Source organism: Pseudophryne corroboree, chromosome 1, assembly GCF_028390025.1.
Source record: "Pseudophryne corroboree isolate aPseCor3 chromosome 1, aPseCor3.hap2, whole genome shotgun sequence".
Classification (NCBI taxonomy): domain Eukaryota; kingdom Metazoa; phylum Chordata; class Amphibia; order Anura; family Myobatrachidae; genus Pseudophryne; species Pseudophryne corroboree.
The window spans coordinates 887,101,222-887,124,823 of NC_086444.1; the positions used below are offsets into that span (position 1 = coordinate 887,101,222).

The window sequence follows — 23,602 nt, forward strand, 5'->3', positions numbered from 1 at the left end:
ATATATTTCGAGCAGTTTCCAATATGGCAACTTCAGTGCTCAGAGCCTGGATAGCTCAGTCGGTAGAGCATCAGACTTTTAATCTGAGGGTCCATGGTTCAAGTCCCTGTTCAGGCGAGTGTCTTTTAAACAATGGTGTTTTTGTTTGTGAAATAAACAATTTTGCAGAGTTTAAAATCATCCATTCCTGCAGGCAGCCATCTTTTAATTGTTGATGCTGATTATGTTCATTATTCAATGGGAAGGTGTATAGATTGGAAAGATTCTTTAGAATATTAAGAATGGACTTTATCACTCTTCAATAGGCACACATTATTGGCATCTAGTAATATAATCATCACAAAGTAGTATCGCTACATGTCAGTTCTAAAGACTTTATTTCATCAGGAACTCAAATCCATCCTTCTTTGATAGGCACACAGTGATTAAATTAGACAAGTAATAAATCAAACCTCTTTGACAAAAATAATTGAATGTGATTATTGAAGTGAGGTGATACTTAAAGCATCTAAGGATTTACATCTTAAACACAGAGGAAACTAAAATATATTTCATCAATAGACGCTACAAGCCAAGTCTTTCAGTTCATGATTGCAGTAACACATATATTTTTCCACATTTTTTGTAATTGCACAGCAAATTGTCATGTTTTATATATTTCGAGCAGTTTCCAATACGGCAAGTTCAGCACTCAGAGCCTGGATAGCTCAGTCGGTAGAGCATCAGACTTTTAATCTGAGGGTCCATGATTCAAGTCCCTGTTCAGGCGAGTGTCTTTTAAACAATGGTGTTTTTGTTTGGGAAATGGACAATTTTGCAGAGTTTAAAATCATCCATTCCTGCAGGCAGCCATCTTTTAATTGTTGATGCTGATTATGTTCATTATTCAATGGGAAGGAGTATAGATTGGAAAGATTCTTTAGAATATTAAGAATGGACTTTATCACTCTTCAATAGGCACACATTATTGGCATCTAGTAATATAGTCATCACAAAGTAGTATCACTACATGTCAGTTCTAAAGACTTTGTTTCATCAGGAACTCAAATCCATCCTTCTTTGATAGGCACACAGTGATTAATTTAGAAAAGTAATAAATCAAACCTCTTTGACAAAAATAATTGAATGTGATTATTGAAGTGAGGTGATACTTTAAGCATCTAAGGATTTAAATCTTAAACACAGAGGAGACTAAACTATATTTAATCAAGAGACGCTACAAGCCAAGTCTTTCAGTTCCTGATTGCAGTATCACATATATTTTTCCACATTTTTTGTAATTGCACAGCAAATTGTCATGTTTTATATATTTCGAGCAGTTTCCAATACGGCAACTTCAGCACTCAGATCCTGGATAGCTCAGTTGGTAGAGCATCAGACTTTTAATCTGAGGGTCCAGGGTTCAAGTACCTGTTCAGGCGAGTGTCTTTTAAACAATGGTTTTTTTGTTTATGAAATGGACAATTTTGCAGAGTTTAAAATCATCCATTCCTGCAGGCAGCCATCTTTTAATTGTTGATGCGGATTATTTTCATTATTCAATGGGAAGGGGTATAGATTGGAAAGATTCTTTAGAATATTAAGAATGGACTTTATCACTCTTCAATAGGCACACATTATTGGCATCTAGTAATATAATCATCACAAAGTAGTATCGCTACATGTCAGTTCTAAAGACTTTATTTCATCAGGAACTCAAATCCATCCTTCTTTGATAGGCACACAGTGATTAAATTAGACAAGTAATAAATCAAACCTCTTTGACAAAAATAATTGAATGTGATTATTGAAGTGAGGTGATACTTTAAGCATCTAAGGATTTAAATCTTAAACACAAAGGAGACTAAAATATATTTAATCAAGAGACGCTACAAGCCAAGTCTTTCAGTTCCTGATTGCAGTAACACATATAATTTTCCACATTTTTTGTAATTGCACAGCAAATTGTCATGTTTTATATATTTCGAGCAGTTTCCAATACGGCAAGTTCAGCACTCAGAGCCTGGATAGCTCAGTCGGTAGAGCATCAGACTTTTAATCTGAGGGTCCATGGTTCAAGTCCCTGTTCAGGCGAGTGTCTTTTAAACAATGGTGTTTTTGTTTGGGAAATGGACAATTTTGCAGAGTTTAAAATCATCCATTCCTGCAGGCAGCCATCTTTTAATTGTTGATGCTGATTATGTTCATTATTCAATGGGAAGGTGTACATATTGGAAAGATTCTTTAGAATATTAAGAATGGACTTGATCACTCTTCAATAGACACACATTATTGGCATCTAGTAATATAATCATCACAAAGTAGTATCGCTACATGTCAGTTCTAAAGACTTTATTTCATCAGGAACTCAAATCCATCCTTCTTTGATAGGCACACAGTGATTAAATTAGACAAGTAATAAATCAAACCTCTTTGACAAAAATAATTGAATGTGATTATTGAAGTGAGGTGATACTTTAAGCATCTAAGGATTTAAATCTTAAACACAGAGGAGACTAAACTATATTTAATCAAGAGACGCTACAAGCCAAGTCTTTCAGTTCCTGATTGCAGTAACACATATATTTTTCCACATTTTTTGTAATTGCACAGCAAATTGTCATGTTTTATATATTTCGAGCAGTTTCCAATACGGCAAGTTCAGCACTCAGAGCCTGGATAGCTCAGTCGGTAGAGCATCAGACTTTTAATCTGAGGGTCCAGGGTTCAAGTCCCTGTTCAGGCGAGTGTCTTTTAAACAATGGTTTTTTTGTTTGTGAAATGGACAATTTTGCAGAGTTTAAAATCATCCATTCCTGCAGGCAGCCATCTTTTAATTGTTGATGCGGATTATTTTCATTATTCAATGGGAAGGGGTATAGATTGGAAAGATTCTTTAGAATATTAAGAATGGACTTTATCACTCTTCAATAGGCACACATTATTGGCATCTAGTAATATAATCATCACAAAGTAGTATCGCTACATGTCAGTTCTAAAGACTTTATTTCATCAGGAACTCAAATCCATCCTTCTTTGATAGGCACACAGTGATTAAATTAGACAAGTAATAAATCAAACCTCTTTGACAAAAATAATTGAATGTGATTATTGAAGTGAGGTGATACTTTAAGCATCTAAGGATTTAAATCTTAAACACAGAGGAGACTAAAATATATTTAATCAAGAGACGCTACAAGCCAAGTCTTTCAGTTCCTGATTGCAGTAACACATATAATTTTCCACATTTTTTGTAATTGCACAGCAAATTGTCATGTTTTATATATTTCGAGCAGTTTCCAATACGGCAAGTTCAGCACTCAGAGCCTGGATAGCTCAGTCGGTAGAGCATCAGACTTTTAATCTGAGGGTCCATGATTCAAGTCCCTGTTCAGGCGAGTGTCTTTTAAACAATGGTGTTTTTGTTTGGGAAATGGACAATTTTGCAGAGTTTAAAATCATCCATTCCTGCAGGCAGCCATCTTTTAATTGTTGATGCTGATTATGTTCATTATTCAATGGGAAGGAGTATAGATTGGAAAGATTCTTTAGAATATTAAGAATGGACTTTATCACTCTTCAATAGGCACACATTATTGGCATCTAGTAATATAGTCATCACAAAGTAGTATCACTACATGTCAGTTCTAAAGACTTTGTTTCATCAGGAACTCAAATCCATCCTTCTTTGATAGGCACACAGTGATTAATTTAGACAAGTAATAAATCAAACCTCTTTGACAAAAATAATTGAATGTGATTATTGAAGTGAGGTGATACTTTAAGCATCTAAGGATTTACATCTTAAACACAGAGGAAACTAAAATATATTTCATCAAGAGACCCTACAAGCAAAGTCTTTCAGTTCATGATTGCAGTAACACATATATTTTTCCACATTTTTTGTAATTACACAGCAAATTGTCATGTTTTATATATTTCGAGCAGTTTCCAATACTGCAAGTTCAGCACTCAGAGCCTGGATAGCTCAGTCGGTAGAGCATCAGACTTTTAATCTGAGGGTCCAGGGTTCAAGTCCCTGTTCAGGCGAGTGTCTTTTAAACAATGGTGTTTTTGTTTGTGAAATGGACAATTTTGCAGAGTTTAAAATCATCCATTCCTGCAGGCAGCCATCTTTTAATTGTTGATGCTGATTATGTTCATTATTCAATGGGAAGGTGTACATATTGGAAAGATTCTTTAGAATATTAAGAATGGACTTGATCACTCTTCAATAGACACACATTATTGGCATCTAGTAATATAATCATCACAAAGTAGTATCGCTACATGTCAGTTCTAAAGACTTTATTTCATCAGGAACTCAAATCCATCCTTCTTTGATAGGCACACAGTGATTAAATTAGACAAGTAATAAATCAAACCTCTTTGACAAAAATAATTGAATGTGATTATTGAAGTGAGGTGATACTTTAAGCATCTAAGGATTTACATCTTAAACACAGAGTAAACTAAAATATATTTCATCAAGAGACGCTACAAGCCAAGTCTTTCAGTTCATGATTGCAGTAACACATATATTTTTCCACATTTTTTGTAATTGCACAGCAAATTGTCATGTTTTATATATTTCGAGCAGTTTCCAATATGGCAACTTCAGCACTCAGAGCCTGGATAGCTCAGTCGGTAGAGCATCAGACTTTTATTCTGAGTATCCAGGGTTCAAGTCCCTGTTCAGGTGAGTGTCTTTTAAACAATGGTGTTTTTGTTTGTGAAATGGACAATTTTGCAGAGTTTAAAATCATCCATTCCTGCAGGCAGCCATCTTTTAATTGTTGATGCTGATTATGTTCATTATTCAATGGGAAGGTGTACATATTGGAAAGATTCTTTAGAATATTAAGAATGGACTTGATCACTCTTCAATAGACACACATTATTGGCATCTAGTAATATAATCATCACAAAGTAGTATCGCTACATGTCAGTTCTAAAGACTTTTTTTAATCAGGAACTCAAATCCATCCTTCTTTGATAGGCACACAGTGATTAAATTAGACAAGTAATAAATCAAACCTCTTTGACAAAAATAATTGAATGTGATTATTGAAGTGAGGTGATACTTTAAGCATCTAAGGATTTAAATCTTAAACACAGAGGAGACTAAAATATATTTAATCAAGAGACACTACAAGCCAAGTCTTTCAGTTCCTGATTGCAGTAACACATATATTTTTCCACATTTTTTGTAATTGCACAGCAAATTGTCATGTTTTATATATTTCGAGCAGTTTCCAATACGGCAAGTTCAGCACTCAGAGCCTGGATAGCTCAGTCGGTAGAGCATCAGACTTTTAATCTGAGGGTCCAGGGTTCAAATCCCTGTTCAGGCGAGTGTCTTTTAAACAATGTTTTTTTTTGTTTGTGAAATGGACAATTTTGCAGAGTTTAAAATCATCCATTCCTGCAGGCAGTCATCTTTTAATTGTTGATGCGGATTATTTTCATTATTCAATGGGAAGGTGTATAGATTGGAAAGATTCTTTAGAATATTAAGAATGGACTTTATCACTCTTCAATAGGCACACATTATTGGCATCTAGTAATATAATCATCACAAAGTAGTATCGCTACATGTCAGTTCTAAAGACTTTATTTCATCAGGAACTCAAATCCATCCTTCTTTGATAGGCACACAGTGATTAAATTAGACAAGTAATAAATCAAACCTCTTTGACAAAAATAATTGAATGTGATTATTGAAGTGAGGTGATACTTTAAGCATCTAAGGATTTACATCTTAAACACAGAGGAAACTAAAATACATTTCATCAAGAGACCCTACAAGCCAAGTCTTTCAGTTCATGATTGCAGTAACACATATATTTTTCCACATTTTTTGTAATTGCACAGCAAATTGTCATGTTTTATATATTTCGAGCAGTTTCCAATATGGCAAATTCAGTGCTCAGAGCCTGGATAGCTCAGTCAGTAGAGCATCAGACTTTTAATCTGAGGGTCCAGGGTTCAAGTCCCTGTTCAGGCGAGTGTCTTTTAAACAATGGTTTTTTTGTTTGTGAAATGGACAATTTTGCAGAGTTTAAAATCATCCATTCCTGCAGGCAGCCATCTTTTAATTGTTGATGCTGATTATGTTCATTATTCAATGGGAAGGTGTATAGATTGGAAAGATTCTTTAGAATATTAAGAATGGACTTTATCACTCTTCAATAGGCACACATTATTGGCATCTAGTAATATAGTCATCACAAAGTAGTATCACTACATGTCAGTTCTAAAGACTTTGTTTCATCAGGAACTCAAATCCATCCTTCTTTGATAGGCACACAGTGATTAATTTAGACAACTAATAAATCAAACCTCTTTGACAAAAATAATTGAATGTGATTATTGAAGTGAGGTGATACTTTAAGCATCTAAGGATTTACATCTTAAACACAGAGGAAACTAAAATATATTTCATCAAGAGACCCTACAAGCCAAGTCTTTCAGTTCATGATTGCAGTAACACATATTTTTCCACATTTTTTGTAATTACACAGCAAATGTTTTATATATTTTGAGCAGTTTCCAATATGGCAACTTCAGCACTCAGAGCCTGGATAGCTCAGTCAGTAGAGCATCAGACTTTTAATCTGAGGGTCCAGGGTTCAAGTCCCTGTTCAAGCGAGTGTCTTTTAAACAATGGTGTTTTTGTTTGTGAAATGGACAATTTTGCAGAGTTTAAAATCATCCATTCCTGCAGGCAGCCATCTTTTAATTGTTGATGCTGATTATGTTCATTATTCAATGGGAAGGTGTACATATTGGAAAGATTCTTTAGAATATTAAGAATGTACTTGATCACTCTTCAATAGACATACATTATTGGCATCTAGTAATATAATCATCACAAAGTAGTATCGCAACATGTCAGTTCTAAAGACTTTATTTAATCAGGAACTCAAATCCATCCTTCTTTGATAGGCACACAGTGATTAAATTAGACAAGTAATAAATCAAACCTCTTTGACAAAAATAATTGAATGTGATTATTGAAGTGAGGTGATACTTTAAGCATCTAAGGATTTACATCTTAAACACAGAGGAAACTAAAATATATTTCATCAAGAGACCCTACAAGCCAAGTCTTTCAGTTCATGATTGCAGTAACACATATATTTTTCCACATTTTTTGTAATTGCACAGCAAATTGTCATGTTTTATATATTTCGAGCAGTTTCCAATATGGCAACTTCAGTGCTCAGAGCCTGGATAGCTCAGTCGGTAGAGCATCAGACTTTTAATCTGAGGGTCCAGGGTTCAAGTCCCTGTTCAGGCGAGTGTCTTTTAAACAATGGTGTTTTTGTTTGTGAAATGGACAATTTTGCAGAGTTTAAAATCATCCATTCCTGCAGGCAGCCATCTTTTAATTGTTGATGCTGATTATGTTCATTATTCAATGGGAAGGTGTACATATTGGAAAGATTCTTTAGAATATTAAGAATGTACTTGATCACTCTTCAATAGACACACATTATTGGCATCTAGTAATATAATCATCACAAAGTAGTATCGCAACATGTCAGTTCTAAAGCCTTTATTTAATCAGGAACTCAAATCCATCCTTCTTTGATAGGCACACAGTGATTAAATTAGACAAGTAATAAATCAAACCTCTTTGACAAAAATAATTGAATGTGATTATTGAAGTGAGGTGATACTTTAAGCATCTAAGGATTTAAATCTTAAACACAGAGGAGACTAAAATATATTTAATCAAGAGACGCTACAAGCCAAGTCTTTCAGTTCCTGATTGCAGTAACACATATTTTTCCACATTTTTTGTAATTGCACAGCAAATTGTCATGTTTTATATATTTCGAGCAGTTTCCAATACGGCAAGTTCAGCACTCAGAGCCTGGATAGCTCAGTCGGTAGAGCATCAGACTTTTAATCTGAGGGTCCAGGGTTCAAGTTCCTGTTCAGGCGAGTGTCTTTTAAACAATGTTTTTTTTTGTTTGTAAAATGGACAATTTTGCAGAGTTTAAAATCATCCATTCCTGCAGGCAGCCATCTTTTAATTGTTGATGCAGATTATTTTCATTATTCAATGGGAAGGGGTATAGATTGGAAAGATTCTTTAGAATATTAAGAATGGACTTTATCACTCTTCAATAGGCACACATTATTGGCATCTAGTAATATAATCATCACAAAGTAGTATCGCTACATGTCAGTTCTAAAGACTTTATATCATCAGGAACTCAAATCCATCCTTCTTTGATAGGCACACAGTGATTAAATTAGACAAGTAATAAATCAAACCTCTTTGACAAAAATAATTGAATGTGATTATTGAAGTGAGGTGATACTTTAAGCATCTAAGGATTTACATCTTAAACACAGAGGAAACTAAAATATATTTCATCAAGAGACCCTACAAGCCAAGTCTTTCAGTTCATGATTGCAGTAACACATATATTTTTCCACATTTTTTGTAATTGCACAGCAAATTGTCATGTTTTATATATTTCGAGCAGTTTCCAATATGGCAACTTCAGTGCTCAGAGCCTGGATAGCTCAGTCGGTAGAGCATCAGACTTTTAATCTGAGGGTCCAGGGTTCAAGTCCCTGTTCAGGCGAGTGTCTTTTAAACAATGGTTTTTTTGTTTGTGAAATGGACAATTTTGCAGAGTTTAAAATCATCCATTCCTGCAGGCAGCCATCTTTTAATTGTTGATGCTGATTATGTTCATTATTCAATGGGAAGGTGTATAGATTGGAAAGATTCTTTAGAATATTAAGAATGGACTTTATCACTCTTCAATAGGCACACATTATTGGCATCTAGTAATATAGTCATCACAAAGTAGTATCACTACATGTCAGTTCTAAAGACTTTGTTTCATCAGGAACTCAAATCCATCCTTCTTTGATAGGCACACAGTGATTAATTTAGACAAGTAATAAATCAAACCTCTTTGACAAAAATAATTGAATGTGATTATTGAAGTGAGGTGATACTTTAAGCATCTAAGGATTTACATCTTAAACACAGAGGAAACTAAAATATATTTCATCAAGAGACCCTACAAGCCAAGTCTTTCAGTTCATGATTGCAGTAACACATATTTTTCCACATTTTTTGTAATTACACAGCAAATTGTCATGTTTTATATATTTCGAGCAGTTTCCAATACGGCAAGTTCAGCACTCAGAGCCTGGATAGCTCAGTCGGTAGAGCATCAGACTTTTAATCTGAGGGTCCAGGGTTCAAGTCCCTGTTCAGGCGAGTGTCTTTTAAACAATGGTTTTTTTGTTTGTGAAATGGACAATTTTGCAGAGTTTAAAATCATCCATTCCTGCAGGCAGCCATCTTTTAATTGTTGATGCGGATTATTTTCATTAATCAATGGGAAGGGGTATAGATTGGAAAGATTCTTTAGAATATTAAGAATGGACTTTATCACTCTTCAATAGGCACACATTATTGGCATCTAGTAATATAATCATCACAAAGTAGTATCGCTACATGTCAGTTCTAAAGACTTTATTTCATCAGGAACTCAAATCCATCCTTCTTTGATAGGCACACAGTGATTAAATTAGACAAGTAATAAATCAAACCTCTTTGACAAAAATAATTGAATGTGATTATTGAAGTAAGGTGATACTTTAAGCATCTAAGGATTTACATCTTAAACACAGAGTAAACTAAAATATATTTCATCAAGAGACGCTACAAGCCAAGTCTTTCAGTTCATGATTGCAGTAACACATATATTTTTCCACATTTTTTGTAATTGCACAGCAAATTGTCATGTTTTATATATTTCGAGCAGTTTCCAATATGGCAACTTCAGCACTCAGAGCCTGGATAGCTCAGTCGGTAGAGCATCAGACTTTTAATCTGAGGGTCCAGGGTTCAAGTCCCTGTTCAGGTGAGTGTCTTTTAAACAATGGTGTTTTTGTTTGTGAAATGGACAATTTTGCAGAGTTTAAAATCATCCATTCCTGCAGGCAGCCATCTTTTAATTGTTGATGCGGATTATGTTCATTATTCAATGGGAAGGGGTATAGATTGGAAAGATTCTTTAGAATATTAAGAATGGACTTTATCACTCTTCAATAGGCACACATTATTGGCATCTAGTAATATAATCATCACAAAGTAGTATCGCTACATGTCAGTTCTAAAGACTTTATTTAATCAGGAACTCAAATCCATCCTTCTTTGATAGGCACACAGTGATTAAATTAGACAAGTAATAAATCAAACCTCTTTGACAAAAATAATTGAATGTGATTATTGAAGTGAGGTGATACTTAAAGCATCTAAGCATTTACATCTTAAACACAGAGGAAACTAAAATATATTTCATCAAGAGACGCTACAAGCCAAGTCTTTTAGTTCATGATTGCAGTAACACATATATTTTTCCACATTTTTTGTAATTACACAGCAAATTGTCATGTTTTATATATTTTTCGAGCAGTTTCCAATATGGCAACTTCAGTGCTCAGATCCTGGATAGCTCAGTCGGTAGAGCATCAGACTTTTAATCTGAGGGTCCAGGGTTCAAGTTCCTGTTCAGGCGAGTGTCTTTTAAACAATGGTGTTTTTGCTTGTGAAATGGACAATTTTGCAGAGTTTAAAATCATCCATTCCTGCAGGCAGCCATCTTTTAATTGTTGATGCTGATTATGTTCATTATTCAATGGGAAGGTGTACATATTGGAAAGATTCTTTAGAATATTAAGAATGGACTTGATCACTGTTCAATAGACACACATTATTGGCATCTAGTAATATAATCATCACAAAGTAGTATCGCTACATGTCAGTTCTAAAGACTTTATTTCATCAAGAACTCAAATCCATCCTTCTTTGATAGGCACACAGTGATTAAATTAGACAAGTAATAAATCAAACCTCTTTGACAAAAATAATTGAATGTGATTATTGAAGTGAGGTGATACTTTAAGCATCTAAGGATTTACATCTTAAACACAGAGGAAACTAAAATATATTTCATCAAGAGACCCTACAAGCCAAGTCTTTCAGTTCATGATTGCAGTAACACATATATTTTTCCACATTTTTTGTAATTACACAGCAAATTGTCATGTTTTATATATTTCGAGCAGTTTCTAATACGGCAACTTCAGCACTCAGATCCTGGATAGCTCAGTCGGTAGAGCATCAGACTTTTAATCTGAGGGTCCAGGGTTCAAGTCCCTGTTCAGGCGAGTGTCTTTTAAACAATGGTGTTTTTGTTTGTGAAATGGACAATTTTGCAGAGTTTAAAATCATCCATTCCAGCAGGCAGCCATCTTTTAATTGTTGATGCTGATTATGTTCATTATTCAATGGGAAGGGGTATAGGTTGGAAAGATTCTTTAGAATATTAAGAATGGACTTTATCACTCTTCAATAGGCACACATTATTGGCATCTAGTAATATAGTCATCACAAAGTAGTATCACTACATGTCAGTTCTAAAAACTTTGTTTCATCAGGAACTCAAATCCATCCTTCTTTGATAGGCACACAGTGATTAAATTAGACAAGTAATAAATCAAACCTCTTTGACAAAAATAATTGAATGTGATTATTGAAGTGAGGTGATACTTTAAGCATCTAAGGATTTACATCTTAAACACAGAGGAAACTAAAATATATTTCATCAAGAAACCCTACAAGCCAAGTCTTTCAGTTCATGATTGCAGTAACACATATATTTTTCCACATTTTTTGTAATTACACAGCAAATTGTCATGTTTTATATATTTCGAGCAGTTTCCAATATGGCAACTTCAGCACTCAGAGCCTGAATAGCTCAGTCGGTAGAGCATCAGGCTTTTAATCTGAGGGTCCGGGATTTAAGTCCCTGTTCAGACGAGTGTCTTTTAAACAATGGTGTTTTTGATTGTGAAATGGACAATTTTGCAGAGTTTAAAATCATCCATTCCTGCAGGCAGCCATCTTTTAATTGTTGATGCTGATTTTGTTCATTATTCAATGGGAAGGGGTACAGATTAGAAAGATTCTATAGAATAATAAGAATGGACTTTATCACTCTTCAATAAGCACATAATAATTGCAGCTTGTAATATAATCATCACTAACTAGTACCGCTAAAGGTCAGTCCTAAAGGCTTTATTTCATCAGGAACTCAAACCATCCTTCTTTGATAGGCACACAGTGATTTAGTAAGACAAGTAATAAAACAAACCTCTTTGACAAAAATAATTGAATGTGATTATTGTTGTGAGGTGATACTTAAAGCATCTAAGGATTTACATCTTAAACAAAGAGGAAACTAAAATATATTTCATCAAGAGACCCTACAAGCCAAGTCTTTTAGTTCATGATTGCAGTAACCCATATCTTTTTACACATTTTTTGTAATTGCACAGCAAATTGTCATGCTTTATATATTTTGAGCTGTTTCCAATTTGGCAACATCAGCTTTCAAAACTTTGATATCTCAGTTGGTTAAGCATCAGACTTTTAATCTGAGGGTCCAGGGTTCAAGTCCCTGTTCAGACGAGTGTTTTTCAAACAATGGTGTTTTTGTTTGTGAAATGGACAATTTAGCAGAGTTTAAAATCATCCATTCCTGCAGGCAGCCATCTTTTAATTGTTGATGCTGATTATGTTCATTATTCAATGGGAAGGGGTATAGATTGGAAAGATTCTTTAGAATATTAAGAATGGACTTTATCACTCTTCAATAGGCACACATTATTGGCATCTAGTAATATAATCATCACAAAGTAGTATCGCTACATGTCAGTTCTAAAGACTTTATTTCATCAGGAACTCAAATCCATCCTTCTTTGATAGGCACACAGTGATTAAATTAGACAAGTAATAAATCAAACCTCTTTGACAAAAATAATTGAATGTGATTATTGAAGTGAGGTGATACTTAAAGCATCTAAGGATTTACATCTTAAACACAGAGAAAACTAAAATATACTTCATCAAGAGACCCTAAAAGTCAAGTCTTTCAGTTCATGATTGCAGTAACACATATATTTTTCCACATTTTTTGTAATAGCACAGCAAATTGTCATGTGTTATATATTTCGAGCAGTTTCCAATTTGGCAATCTCAGCATTCAGATCCTGACTAGCTCAGTCGGTGGAGCATCAGACTTTTAATCTGAGGGCCCGGGATTTAAGTCCCTGTTCAGACGAGTGTCTTTTAAACAATGGTGTTTTTGATTGTGAAATGGACAATTTTTCAGAGTTTAAAATCATCCATTCCTGCAGGCAGCCATCTTTTAATTGTTGATGCTGATTATGTTCATTATTCAGTGGGAAGGGGTACAGATTAGAAAGATTCTATAGAATAATAAGAATGGACTTTATCACTCTTCAATAAGCACATAATAATTGCAGCTTGTAATATAATCATCACTAACTAGTACCGCTAAAGGTCAGTCCTAAAGGCTTTATTTCATCAGGAACTCAAATCCATCCTTCTTTGAGAGGCACACAGTGATTAAATTAGACAAGTAATAAATCAAACCTCTTTGACAAAAATAATTGAATGTGATTATTGTTGTGAGGTGATACTTAAAGCATCTAAGGATTTACATCTTTAACAAAGAGGAAACTAAAATATATTTCATCAAGAGACCCTACAAGCCAAGACTTTCAGTTTATGATTGCAGTAACACATATATTTTCCACATTTTTTGTAATAGCGCGGCAAATTGTCATGTGTTATATATTTCGAGCAGTTTCCAATTTGGCAATCTCAGCACTCAGATCCTAACTAGCCCAGTCGGTAGAGCATCAGACTTTTAATCTGAGGGCCCGGGATTTAAGTCCCTGTTCAGACGAGTGTCTTTTAAACAATGGTGTTTTTGATTGTGAAATGGACAATTTTGCAGAGTTTAAAATCATCCATTCCTGCATCTTTTAATTGTTGATGCTGATTATGTTCATTATTCAATGGGAAGGGGTACAGATTAGAAAGATTCTATAGAATAATAAGAATGGACTTTATCACTCTTCAATAAGCACATAATAATTGCAGCTTGTAATATAATCATCACTATCTAGTACTGCTAAAGGTCAGTCCTAAAGGCTTTATTTCATCAGGAACTCAAATCCATCCTTCTTTGATAGGCACACAGTGATTAAATTAGACAAGTAATAAAACAAACCTCTTTGACAAAAATAATTGAATGTGATTATTGTGAGGTGATACTTAAAGCATCTAAGGATTTACATCTTAAACACAGAGGAAACTAAAATATATTTCATCAAGAGACACTACAAGCCAAGTCTTTCAGTTCATGATTGCAGTAACCCATATCATTTTCCACATTTTTTGTAATTGCACAGCAAATTGTCATGTTTTATATATTTCGAGCAGTTTCCAATATGGCAACTTCAGCACTCAGAGCCTGGATAGCTCAGTCGGTAGAGCATCAGACTTTTAATCTGAGGGTCCAGGGTTCAAGTCCATGTTCAGACAAGTGTCTTTTATACAATGGTGTTTTTGTTTGTGAAATGGACAATTTAGCAGAGTTTAAAATCATCCATTCCTGCAGGCAGCCATCTTTTAATTGTTGATGCTGATTATGTTCATTATTCAATGGGAAGGGGTATTGATTGGAAAGATTCTTTAGAATATTAAGAATGAACTTTATCACTCTTCAATAGGCACACATTATTGGCATCTAGTAATATAATCATCACAAAGTAGTATCGCTACATGTCAGTTCTAAAGACTTTATTTCATGAGGAACTTAAATCCATCCTTCTTTGATAGGCACACAGTGATTAAATTATACAAGTAATAAATCAAACCTCTTTGACAAAAATAATTGAATGTGATTATTGAAGTAAGGTGATACTTAACGAATCTAAGGATTTACATCCTAAACACAGAGTAAACTAAAATATATTTCATCAAGAGACGCTACAAGCCAAGTCTTTCAGTTCATGATTGCAGTAACACATATATTTTTCCACTTTTTGTGTAATTGCACAGGAAGTTGTCATGTTTTCTATATTTCGAGCAGTTTCCAATACGGCAACTTCAGCACTCAGAGCCTGGATAGCTCAGTCGGTAGAGCATTAGACTTTTAATCTGAGGGTCCAGGGTTCAATTCCCTGTTTAGGCGAGTGTCTTTTAAACAATGGTGTTTTTGTTTGTGAAATGGACAATTTTGCTGAGTTTAAAATCATCCATTCCTGCAGGCAGCCATCTTTTAATTGTTGATGCTGATTATGTTCATTATTCAATGGGAAGGGGTATAGATTGGAAAGATTCTTTAGAATATTAAGAATGGACTTTATCACTCTTCAATAGGCACACATTATTGGCATCTAGTAATATAATCATCACAAAGTAGTATCGCTACATGTCAGTTCTAAAGACTTTATTTCATCAGGAACTCAAATCCATCCTTCTTTGATAGGCACACAGTGATTAAATTAGACAAGTAATAAATCAAACCTCTTTGACAAAAATAATTGAATGTGATTATTGAAGTAAGGTGATACTTAAAGCATCTAAGGATTTACATCTTAAACACAGAGGAAACTAAAATATATTTCATCAAGAGACCCTACAAGCCAAGTCTTTCAGTTCATGATTGCAGTAACACATATATTTTTCCACATTTTTTGTAATTGCACAGCAAATTATCATGTTTTATATATTTCGAGCAGTTTCCAATATGGCAACTCAGGATCTCAGAGCCTGGATAGCTCAGTCGGTAGAACATCAGACTTTTAATCTGAGGGTCCAGAGCTCAAGTCCCTGTTCAGACGAGTGTCTTTTAAACAATGGTGTTTTTGATTGTGAAATGGACAATTTTGCAGAGCTTAAAATCATCCATTCCTGCAGGCAGCCATCTTTTAATTGTTGATGCTGATTATGTTCATTATTCAATAGGAAGTGGTACAGATTAGAAAGATTCTATAGAATAATAAGAATGGACTTTATCACTCTTCAATAAGCACATAATAATTGCAGCTTGTAATATAATCATCACTAACTAGTACCGCTAAAGGTCAGTCCTAAAGGCTTTATTTCATCAGGAACTCAAATCCATCCTTCTTTGAGAGGCACACAGTGATTAAATTAGACAAGTAATAAATCAAACCTCTTTGACAAAAATAATTGAATGTGATTATTGTTGTGAGGTGATACTTAAAGCATCTAAGGATTTACATCTTTAACAAAGAGGAAACTAAAATATATTTCATCAAGAGACCCTACAAGCCAAGACTTTCAGTTTATGATTGCAGTAACACATATATTTTCCACATTTTTTGTAATAGCGCGGCAAATTGTCATGTGTTATATATTTCGAGCAGTTTCCAATTTGGCAATCTCAGCACTCAGATCCTAACTAGCCCAGTCGGTAGAGCATCAGACTTTTAATCTGAGGGCCCGGGATTTAAGTCCCTGTTCAGACGAGTGTCTTTTAAACAATGGTGTTTTTGATTGTGAAATGGACAATTTTGCAGAGTTTAAAATCATCCATTCCTGCATCTTTTAATTGTTGATGCTGATTATGTTCATTATTCAATGGGAAGGGGTACAGATTAGAAAGATTCTATAGAATAATAAGAATGGACTTTATCACTCTTCAATAAGCACATAATAATTGCAGCTTGTAATATAATCATCACTATCTAGTACTGCTAAAGGTCAGTCCTAAAGGCTTTATTTCATCAGGAACTCAAATCCATCCTTCTTTGATAGGCACACAGTGATTAAATTAGACAAGTAATAAAACAAACCTCTTTGACAAAAATAATTGAATGTGATTATTGTGAGGTGATACTTAAAGCATCTAAGGATTTACATCTTAAACACAGAGGAAACTAAAATATATTTCATCAAGAGACACTACAAGCCAAGTCTTTCAGTTCATGATTGCAGTAACCCATATCATTTTCCACATTTTTTGTAATTGCACAGCAAATTGTCATGTTTTATATATTTCGAGCAGTTTCCAATATGGCAACTTCAGCACTCAGAGCCTGGATAGCTCAGTCGGTAGAGCATCAGACTTTTAATCTGAGGGTCCAGGGTTCAAGTCCATGTTCAGACAAGTGTCTTTTATACAATGGTGTTTTTGTTTGTGAAATGGACAATTTAGCAGAGTTTAAAATCATCCATTCCTGCAGGCAGCCATCTTTTAATTGTTGATGCTGATTATGTTCATTATTCAATGGGAAGGGGTATTGATTGGAAAGATTCTTTAGAATATTAAGAATGAACTTTATCACTCTTCAATAGGCACACATTATTGGCATCTAGTAATATAATCATCACAAAGTAGTATCGCTACATGTCAGTTCTAAAGACTTTATTTCATGAGGAACTTAAATCCATCCTTCTTTGATAGGCACACAGTGATTAAATTATACAAGTAATAAATCAAACCTCTTTGACAAAAATAATTGAATGTGATTATTGAAGTAAGGTGATACTTAACGAATCTAAGGATTTACATCCTAAACACAGAGTAAACTAAAATATATTTCATCAAGAGACGCTACAAGCCAAGTCTTTCAGTTCATGATTGCAGTAACACATATATTTTTCCACTTTTTGTGTAATTGCACAGGAAGTTGTCATGTTTTCTATATTTCGAGCAGTTTCCAATACGGCAACTTCAGCACTCAGAGCCTGGATAGCTCAGTCGGTAGAGCATTAGACTTTTAATCTGAGGGTCCAGGGTTCAATTCCCTGTTTAGGCGAGTGTCTTTTAAACAATGGTGTTTTTGTTTGTGAAATGGACAATTTTGCTGAGTTTAAAATCATCCATTCCTGCAGGCAGCCATCTTTTAATTGTTGATGCTGATTATGTTCATTATTCAATGGGAAGGGGTATAGATTGGAAAGATTCTTTAGAATATTAAGAATGGACTTTATCACTCTTCAATAGGCACACATTATTGGCATCTAGTAATATAATCATCACAAAGTAGTATCGCTACATGTCAGTTCTAAAGACTTTATTTCATCAGGAACTCAAATCCATCCTTCTTTGATAGGCACACAGTGATTAAATTAGACAAGTAATAAATCAAACCTCTTTGACAAAAATAATTGAATGTGATTATTGAAGTAAGGTGATACTTAAAGCATCTAAGGATTTACATCTTAAACACAGAGGAAACTAAAATATATTTCATCAAGAGACCCTACAAGCCAAGTCTTTCAGTTCATGATTGCAGTAACACATATATTTTTCCACATTTTTTGTAATTGCACAGCAAATTATCATGTTTTATATATTTCGAGCAGTTTCCAATATGGCAACTCAGGATCTCAGAGCCTGGATAGCTCAGTCGGTAGAACATCAGACTTTTAATCTGAGGGTCCAGAGCTCAAGTCCCTGTTCAGACGAGTGTCTTTTAAACAATGGTGTTTTTGATTGTGAAATGGACAATTTTGCAGAGCTTAAAATCATCCATTCCTGCAGGCAGCCATCTTTTAATTGTTGATGCTGATTATGTTCATTATTCAATAGGAAGTGGTACAGATTAGAAAGATTCTATAGAATAATAAGAATGGACTTTATCACTCTTCAATAAGCACATAATAATTGCAGCTTGTAATATAATCATCACTAACTAGTACCGCTAAAGGTCAGTCCTAAAGGCTCTATTTCATCAGGAACAAAAATCCATCCTTCTTTGATAGGCACACAGTGATTAAATTAGACAAGTAATAAATCAAACCTCTTTGACAAAAATAATTGAATGTGATTATTGTTGTGAGGTGATACTTAAAGCATCTAAGGATTTACATCTTTAACAAAGAGGAAACTAAAGTATATTTCATCAAGAGTCCCTACAAGCCAAGTCTTTCAGTTCATGATTGCAGTAACACATATATTTTTCCACATTTTTTGTAATAGCACAGCAAATTGTCATGTGTTATATATTTCAAGCAGTTTCCAATTTGGCAATCTCAGCATTCAGATCCTGACTAGCTCAGTCGGTGGAGCATCAAACTTTTAATCTGAGCGCCCGGGATTTAAGTCCCTGTTCAGACGAGTGTCTTTTAAACAATGGTGTTTTTGATTGTGAAATGGACAATTTTGCAGAGTTTAAAATCATCCATTCCTGCAGGCAGCCATCTTTTAATTGTTGATGCTGATTATGTTCATTATTCAATGGGAAGGGGTACAGATTAGAAAGATTCTATAGAATAATAAGAATGGACTTTATCACTCTTCAATAAGCACATAATAATTGCAGCTTGTAATATAATCATCACTAACTAGTACCGCTAAAGGTCAGTCCTAAAGGCTTTATTTCATCAGGAACTCAAATCCTTCCTTCTTTGATAGGCACACAGTGATTAAATTAGACAAGTAATAAAACAAACCTCTTTGACAAAAATAATTGAATGTGATTATTGTTGTGAGGTGATACTTAAAGCATCTAAGGATTTACATCTTAAACAAAGAGGAAACTAAAATATATTTCATCAAGAGACCCTACAAGCCAAGTCTTTCAGTTCATGATTGCAGTAACCCATATCATTTTCCACATTTTTTGTAATTGCACAGCAAATTGTCATGTTTTATATATTTTGAGCAGTTTCCAATTTAGCAACCTCAGCTTTCAAAACCTTGATATCTCAGTCGGTAGAGCATCAGACTTTTAATCTGAGGATCCAGGGTTCAAGTCCCTATTCAGGCGAGTGTCTTTTAAACAATGGTGTTTTTGTTTGTGAAATTGACAATTTTGCAGAGTTTAAATCATCCATTCCTGCAGGCAGCCATCTTTTAATTGTTGATGCTGATTATGTTCATTATTCAATGGGAAGGTGTATAGATTGGAAAGATTCTTTAGAATATTAAGAATGGACTTTATCACTCCTCAATAGGCACACATTATTGGCATCTAGTAATATAGTCATCACAAAGTAGTATCACTACATGTCAGTTCTAAAGACTTTGTTTCATCAGGAACTCAAATCCATCCTTCTTTGATAGGCACACAGTGATTAAATTAGACAAGTAATAAATTAAACCTCTTTGACAAAAATAATTGAATGTGATTATTGAAGTGAGGTGATACTTAAAGCATCTAAGGATTTACATCTTAAACACAGAGAAAACTAAAATATATTTCATCAAGAGACCCTACAAGCCAAGTTTTTCAGTTCATGATTGCAGTAACACAGATCTTATTCCACATTTTTTGTAATTGCACAGTAAATTTTCATGTTTTATATATTTTGAGCATTTTACTATTTGGCAGCTATCCTTCCCAGATCCTGGATAGATCAGTTGGTAGAGCATCAGGCTTTTAATGGGAGGGTCCAAGTTTCCAGTCCCTGCTCAGGCATGTTTTTGTTTGTGAAATGGACAATTTTGCAGAGTTTAAAATCATCCATTCCTGCAGGCAGGCATTTTTAATTGTTGATGTTGATTGTTTTCATTATTCAATGGGACGGGGTACAGATTGGAAAGATTCTTTAGAATATTAAGAATGGAATTTTTCGGGGCGTGGCTTAGCCTTGGTGAGAAAAAGACTTGTTCCTCCTGAGGTCCTGCACCACACTCTTTAAAAACATATTTGCCTCCTTTTCTAGGGGCTGTAATCCCCCTTTCGCTGCCCCACCTACCTTTTTCATCTCCCCGGTGCCTTCCCGAACAGTGCTGCTGAGCCAAGGATCACACCTGGTGATCCCACGGGTTGTGGCCTGTCTTCCCTCCTGTAACCGGACCTGGGCTTCCCCCTGCATCTGCCATGGACTTTCAGAGATGGGGAGATCGCACTTCCGGGACACCTGTAACCCACTGAGACCGCCACTGCTGCAGACATCTAGTGCTCTGGCTTCCTGTTGCGGCTCCCGTATCTCCTCCTGGGACTGTCCTCAGTGTACTCCCTGTGTCAGATGTGGGTTTCTGCTCTGGCTCCCTGTGATGCAGCTGCCATCTTTTAGCTTCTTCCCCTGCCTCCTGGGTTAGCATCAGCTCAGACTGGCCTCCACACCTGCTCAGCCTGGCCTCTGCACACAGTGATCCCCTGCTTCCTCACTCACTGCTTGGGCTTTCTACACTGACTATTTGAATCCCCTGGATGCCACTGTCATTTGTGCCCCTCACATCCAACAGACACTGTATGCTTCCTGGGCTGCTCCTTTGCTCCTGCTGCCATATTGGTTACTGTGGATCTGGGAACCGGTGGTACCTTGCCCACTGGAGCTCTGGTAGAGGCATCACATGGGTGGTAAGACATCTGGGTGGTATCAGTGGTCACTTCAATGCTATAGTTAATGTTGGAGCTCCCTCCTATGGCTCTTCTGGCTAACTCCATCAAAGCTACACCTTTTATAATTGTTCTCTTTATTATATAATATCTGGATATATATTTCCATTGTTGAGGATTTGGCCTTCTCCTGTGGCAGTTCTCTATGACTATGCTGGCCAGTGCCAAATATTGCTCTTTTCTATGTTCTACTATTTCATCCATCAATTTGCTACATGTGATGTAGTATGCTGTTGCCGCTGCTCCTCTGACTGGTGGTGCTACCTATTATCCACAGCTGCGATATACTCTCTTAGTTTTAGCAACCTACAGAGTATGGCCCTGGTGCTCCTCATGGACACAATCATGTCAGGATTAATAATACCCCATGGTCGGCCTGACCGCCTCATAACACACTTGTGTCAACTACCATTCTCTACCTTACTACTCCTTTCCCCTTTATATTACAACTTTACTGGAGAAGATAGACCTCTCCCCTGCCTTCTTTCAATAGGACACAAAGGAACAAGAAGTCACTTCGGGCTTCCACAAACCTTTTTGGCAGCAAGGCTAAGGGTTCCCAACGTTTGGTACATTCTCCGAAGTCTCCTTCTTTCCCACTTTCTCAGAGATGGGTATTGACCATCAGATACAGGCAGTGATGTCTGGTCTCCTGGAGGGCATGCAAACAGCCATTAAACAGGAACTGTCCAAAGCTGTCTTGGACTTCAAAATGGAGATTGCCTCACTTGGAAACCGTACAGATGCTTTGGTGACTAAGCAAGTTGACTTATGTCACTCACAACTTTGCCTAGACAAAGAGATCTCGAGGCTCCACGCTGAAGTTGAGACCTTAAAGGAGCACCATGAGGACCAAGAGAACTGATCCCGCCACAATAACTTGCAAATACGTAATGTGGCTGAGTCAGTCCAGAGCTCTACGTTGCCCTCCTTCTTGAAAGAACTTTTACAGCATTTGGTCTTGGAATTGTCTGACAAAGATTGCCTCTTTGAGGGCACACAGGGCCTTGCGGGCCAAACCTTCAATATCACATCCTCCTCAGGACATCATACCCCGTCTCCATTATTACAGCTCAAAGGAAAAAATAATTGCTTCCATCCGGTGGGTAAATTTACTAAGATGGGAGTTCTATTTAAGATGGGATGTTGCCCATAGCAACCAATCAGATTCTACTTCTCATTTATCTAGCATCTTCAAGAATATAATACCTGAAATCTGATTGGTTGCTAAATGCAACATCCCATCTTAAATAGAACTCCAATCTTAGTAAATGTACCCCTGGGATTCCTCTGAAATAGCCTTCCAGGGCATACAATTGCAGATTTATCAGGACTTTGTGAATTTGACCATTCAGAAAAGGCGGGACCTCCAAACAATTACTAACACCAAATTCGATATCGATGGGGATTCCCCTTTCTGGTGCAGCTTTTTTTAATAGCATCAATTATGCAATTAAGACCCTGGCACAAGGGCAGGAACTGCTTCACAAGCTTGATCTTCTCCCTGAGTCATCGTCCTCTTCTATCAACCCATCTGCTTCCCCCAAAATCACAATGACCCCGTCCGCCCCAGTCGGACTGGACAAGAGTGTCTTGCCATAGGGACGAAGATGTTGATCCCCCTGATCACCTGCCCTCTTATCTTCTATCGATTTCAATATGCCATTGCATCTATTTGCTGGGGGTTCCCCTTGAAATGGACTGTCTGTCCTTTGTTCTCCAGACCTCCTTCATATCCTTTATGTTTAATTGTTTGTTTCCTTTTATATGTTGACTTGATATTTTGCTGTTAATATTATATATTCAGTGACAATAGTCTCTTTGATTACTTAGGGCCTCTATGGAGCCAGTTGACCTGGTGCCTGCTCAGTGGACCCCCTTGGTTTATTTCAGGCACTCTGTCTGATAGCTTTTATAATAATCCACCTGTTAAGTCTATCATTGTACATTTTGCATTTATGTTTCTGGTCACAAGAGGACTGGTTTCATAGTTGTTACATTACTCCCTTTTGTAAACGCTGGTTTACTTACAGGACTAAAAAGCATTTACCTTAAACACACTTGATACACTTTAATATTGAGCTGCTGCGGCTGCAGTAATTAACCTTTCACCTTTATATTATTTACAAACCTTACGTACACAAGGTCACACAGTGTACGCACTCTGCGTATGTATGCCAAAAGGGCATAGGGACTACACAGTTTGCATACACAGGCCTATACGCTGTTAGCACAATGCAGCAGCCCGAGCGGCTGTAAATACACTTTAAACCTTAGCAAGGAAATGGAACACTACACCAATTGTAATTCAAAACTAGGTTGGGGTCTAACCCACCAACGGTTCTTTACTTGCAGGGGTTAACAATATAAACAATACAAT

General features: G+C 35.8%; 18 non-coding genes across 18 annotated transcripts; all 18 read left to right on the forward strand.

Moving 5' to 3' along the window:
- The first annotated feature begins 44 nt into the window (after positions 1 to 44).
- TRNAK-UUU (transfer RNA lysine (anticodon UUU)) lies at positions 45 to 117 on the forward strand. Its single transcript has one exon. It is a non-coding gene; the product is annotated as a tRNA-Lys (tRNA).
- A 1,883-nt stretch (positions 118 to 2,000) lies between these two features.
- On the forward strand, positions 2,001 to 2,073 carry TRNAK-UUU (transfer RNA lysine (anticodon UUU)). Its single transcript has one exon. It is a non-coding gene; the product is annotated as a tRNA-Lys (tRNA).
- Positions 2,074 to 2,652: 579 nt separating this feature from the next.
- On the forward strand, positions 2,653 to 2,725 carry TRNAK-UUU (transfer RNA lysine (anticodon UUU)). The gene has a single exon. It is a non-coding gene; the product is annotated as a tRNA-Lys (tRNA).
- A 1,231-nt stretch (positions 2,726 to 3,956) lies between these two features.
- TRNAK-UUU (transfer RNA lysine (anticodon UUU)) lies at positions 3,957 to 4,029 on the forward strand. Its single transcript has one exon. It is a non-coding gene; the product is annotated as a tRNA-Lys (tRNA).
- A 579-nt stretch (positions 4,030 to 4,608) lies between these two features.
- TRNAK-UUU (transfer RNA lysine (anticodon UUU)) lies at positions 4,609 to 4,681 on the forward strand. Its single transcript has one exon. It is a non-coding gene; the product is annotated as a tRNA-Lys (tRNA).
- Positions 4,682 to 5,260: 579 nt separating this feature from the next.
- Positions 5,261 to 5,333, forward strand: TRNAK-UUU (transfer RNA lysine (anticodon UUU)). Its single transcript has one exon. It is a non-coding gene; the product is annotated as a tRNA-Lys (tRNA).
- A 580-nt stretch (positions 5,334 to 5,913) lies between these two features.
- TRNAK-UUU (transfer RNA lysine (anticodon UUU)) lies at positions 5,914 to 5,986 on the forward strand. The gene has a single exon. It is a non-coding gene; the product is annotated as a tRNA-Lys (tRNA).
- Positions 5,987 to 6,557: 571 nt separating this feature from the next.
- On the forward strand, positions 6,558 to 6,630 carry TRNAK-UUU (transfer RNA lysine (anticodon UUU)). Its single transcript has one exon. It is a non-coding gene; the product is annotated as a tRNA-Lys (tRNA).
- Positions 6,631 to 7,209: 579 nt separating this feature from the next.
- TRNAK-UUU (transfer RNA lysine (anticodon UUU)) lies at positions 7,210 to 7,282 on the forward strand. Its single transcript has one exon. It is a non-coding gene; the product is annotated as a tRNA-Lys (tRNA).
- Positions 7,283 to 7,859: 577 nt separating this feature from the next.
- On the forward strand, positions 7,860 to 7,932 carry TRNAK-UUU (transfer RNA lysine (anticodon UUU)). The gene has a single exon. It is a non-coding gene; the product is annotated as a tRNA-Lys (tRNA).
- Positions 7,933 to 8,512: 580 nt separating this feature from the next.
- Positions 8,513 to 8,585, forward strand: TRNAK-UUU (transfer RNA lysine (anticodon UUU)). The gene has a single exon. It is a non-coding gene; the product is annotated as a tRNA-Lys (tRNA).
- Positions 8,586 to 9,162: 577 nt separating this feature from the next.
- TRNAK-UUU (transfer RNA lysine (anticodon UUU)) lies at positions 9,163 to 9,235 on the forward strand. The gene has a single exon. It is a non-coding gene; the product is annotated as a tRNA-Lys (tRNA).
- A 579-nt stretch (positions 9,236 to 9,814) lies between these two features.
- Positions 9,815 to 9,887, forward strand: TRNAK-UUU (transfer RNA lysine (anticodon UUU)). The gene has a single exon. It is a non-coding gene; the product is annotated as a tRNA-Lys (tRNA).
- A 1,233-nt stretch (positions 9,888 to 11,120) lies between these two features.
- TRNAK-UUU (transfer RNA lysine (anticodon UUU)) lies at positions 11,121 to 11,193 on the forward strand. The gene has a single exon. It is a non-coding gene; the product is annotated as a tRNA-Lys (tRNA).
- A 3,174-nt stretch (positions 11,194 to 14,367) lies between these two features.
- On the forward strand, positions 14,368 to 14,440 carry TRNAK-UUU (transfer RNA lysine (anticodon UUU)). Its single transcript has one exon. It is a non-coding gene; the product is annotated as a tRNA-Lys (tRNA).
- Positions 14,441 to 15,019: 579 nt separating this feature from the next.
- Positions 15,020 to 15,092, forward strand: TRNAK-UUU (transfer RNA lysine (anticodon UUU)). Its single transcript has one exon. It is a non-coding gene; the product is annotated as a tRNA-Lys (tRNA).
- Positions 15,093 to 16,963: 1,871 nt separating this feature from the next.
- On the forward strand, positions 16,964 to 17,036 carry TRNAK-UUU (transfer RNA lysine (anticodon UUU)). The gene has a single exon. It is a non-coding gene; the product is annotated as a tRNA-Lys (tRNA).
- A 579-nt stretch (positions 17,037 to 17,615) lies between these two features.
- Positions 17,616 to 17,688, forward strand: TRNAK-UUU (transfer RNA lysine (anticodon UUU)). Its single transcript has one exon. It is a non-coding gene; the product is annotated as a tRNA-Lys (tRNA).
- The last annotated feature ends 5,914 nt before the right edge of the window (positions 17,689 to 23,602 follow it).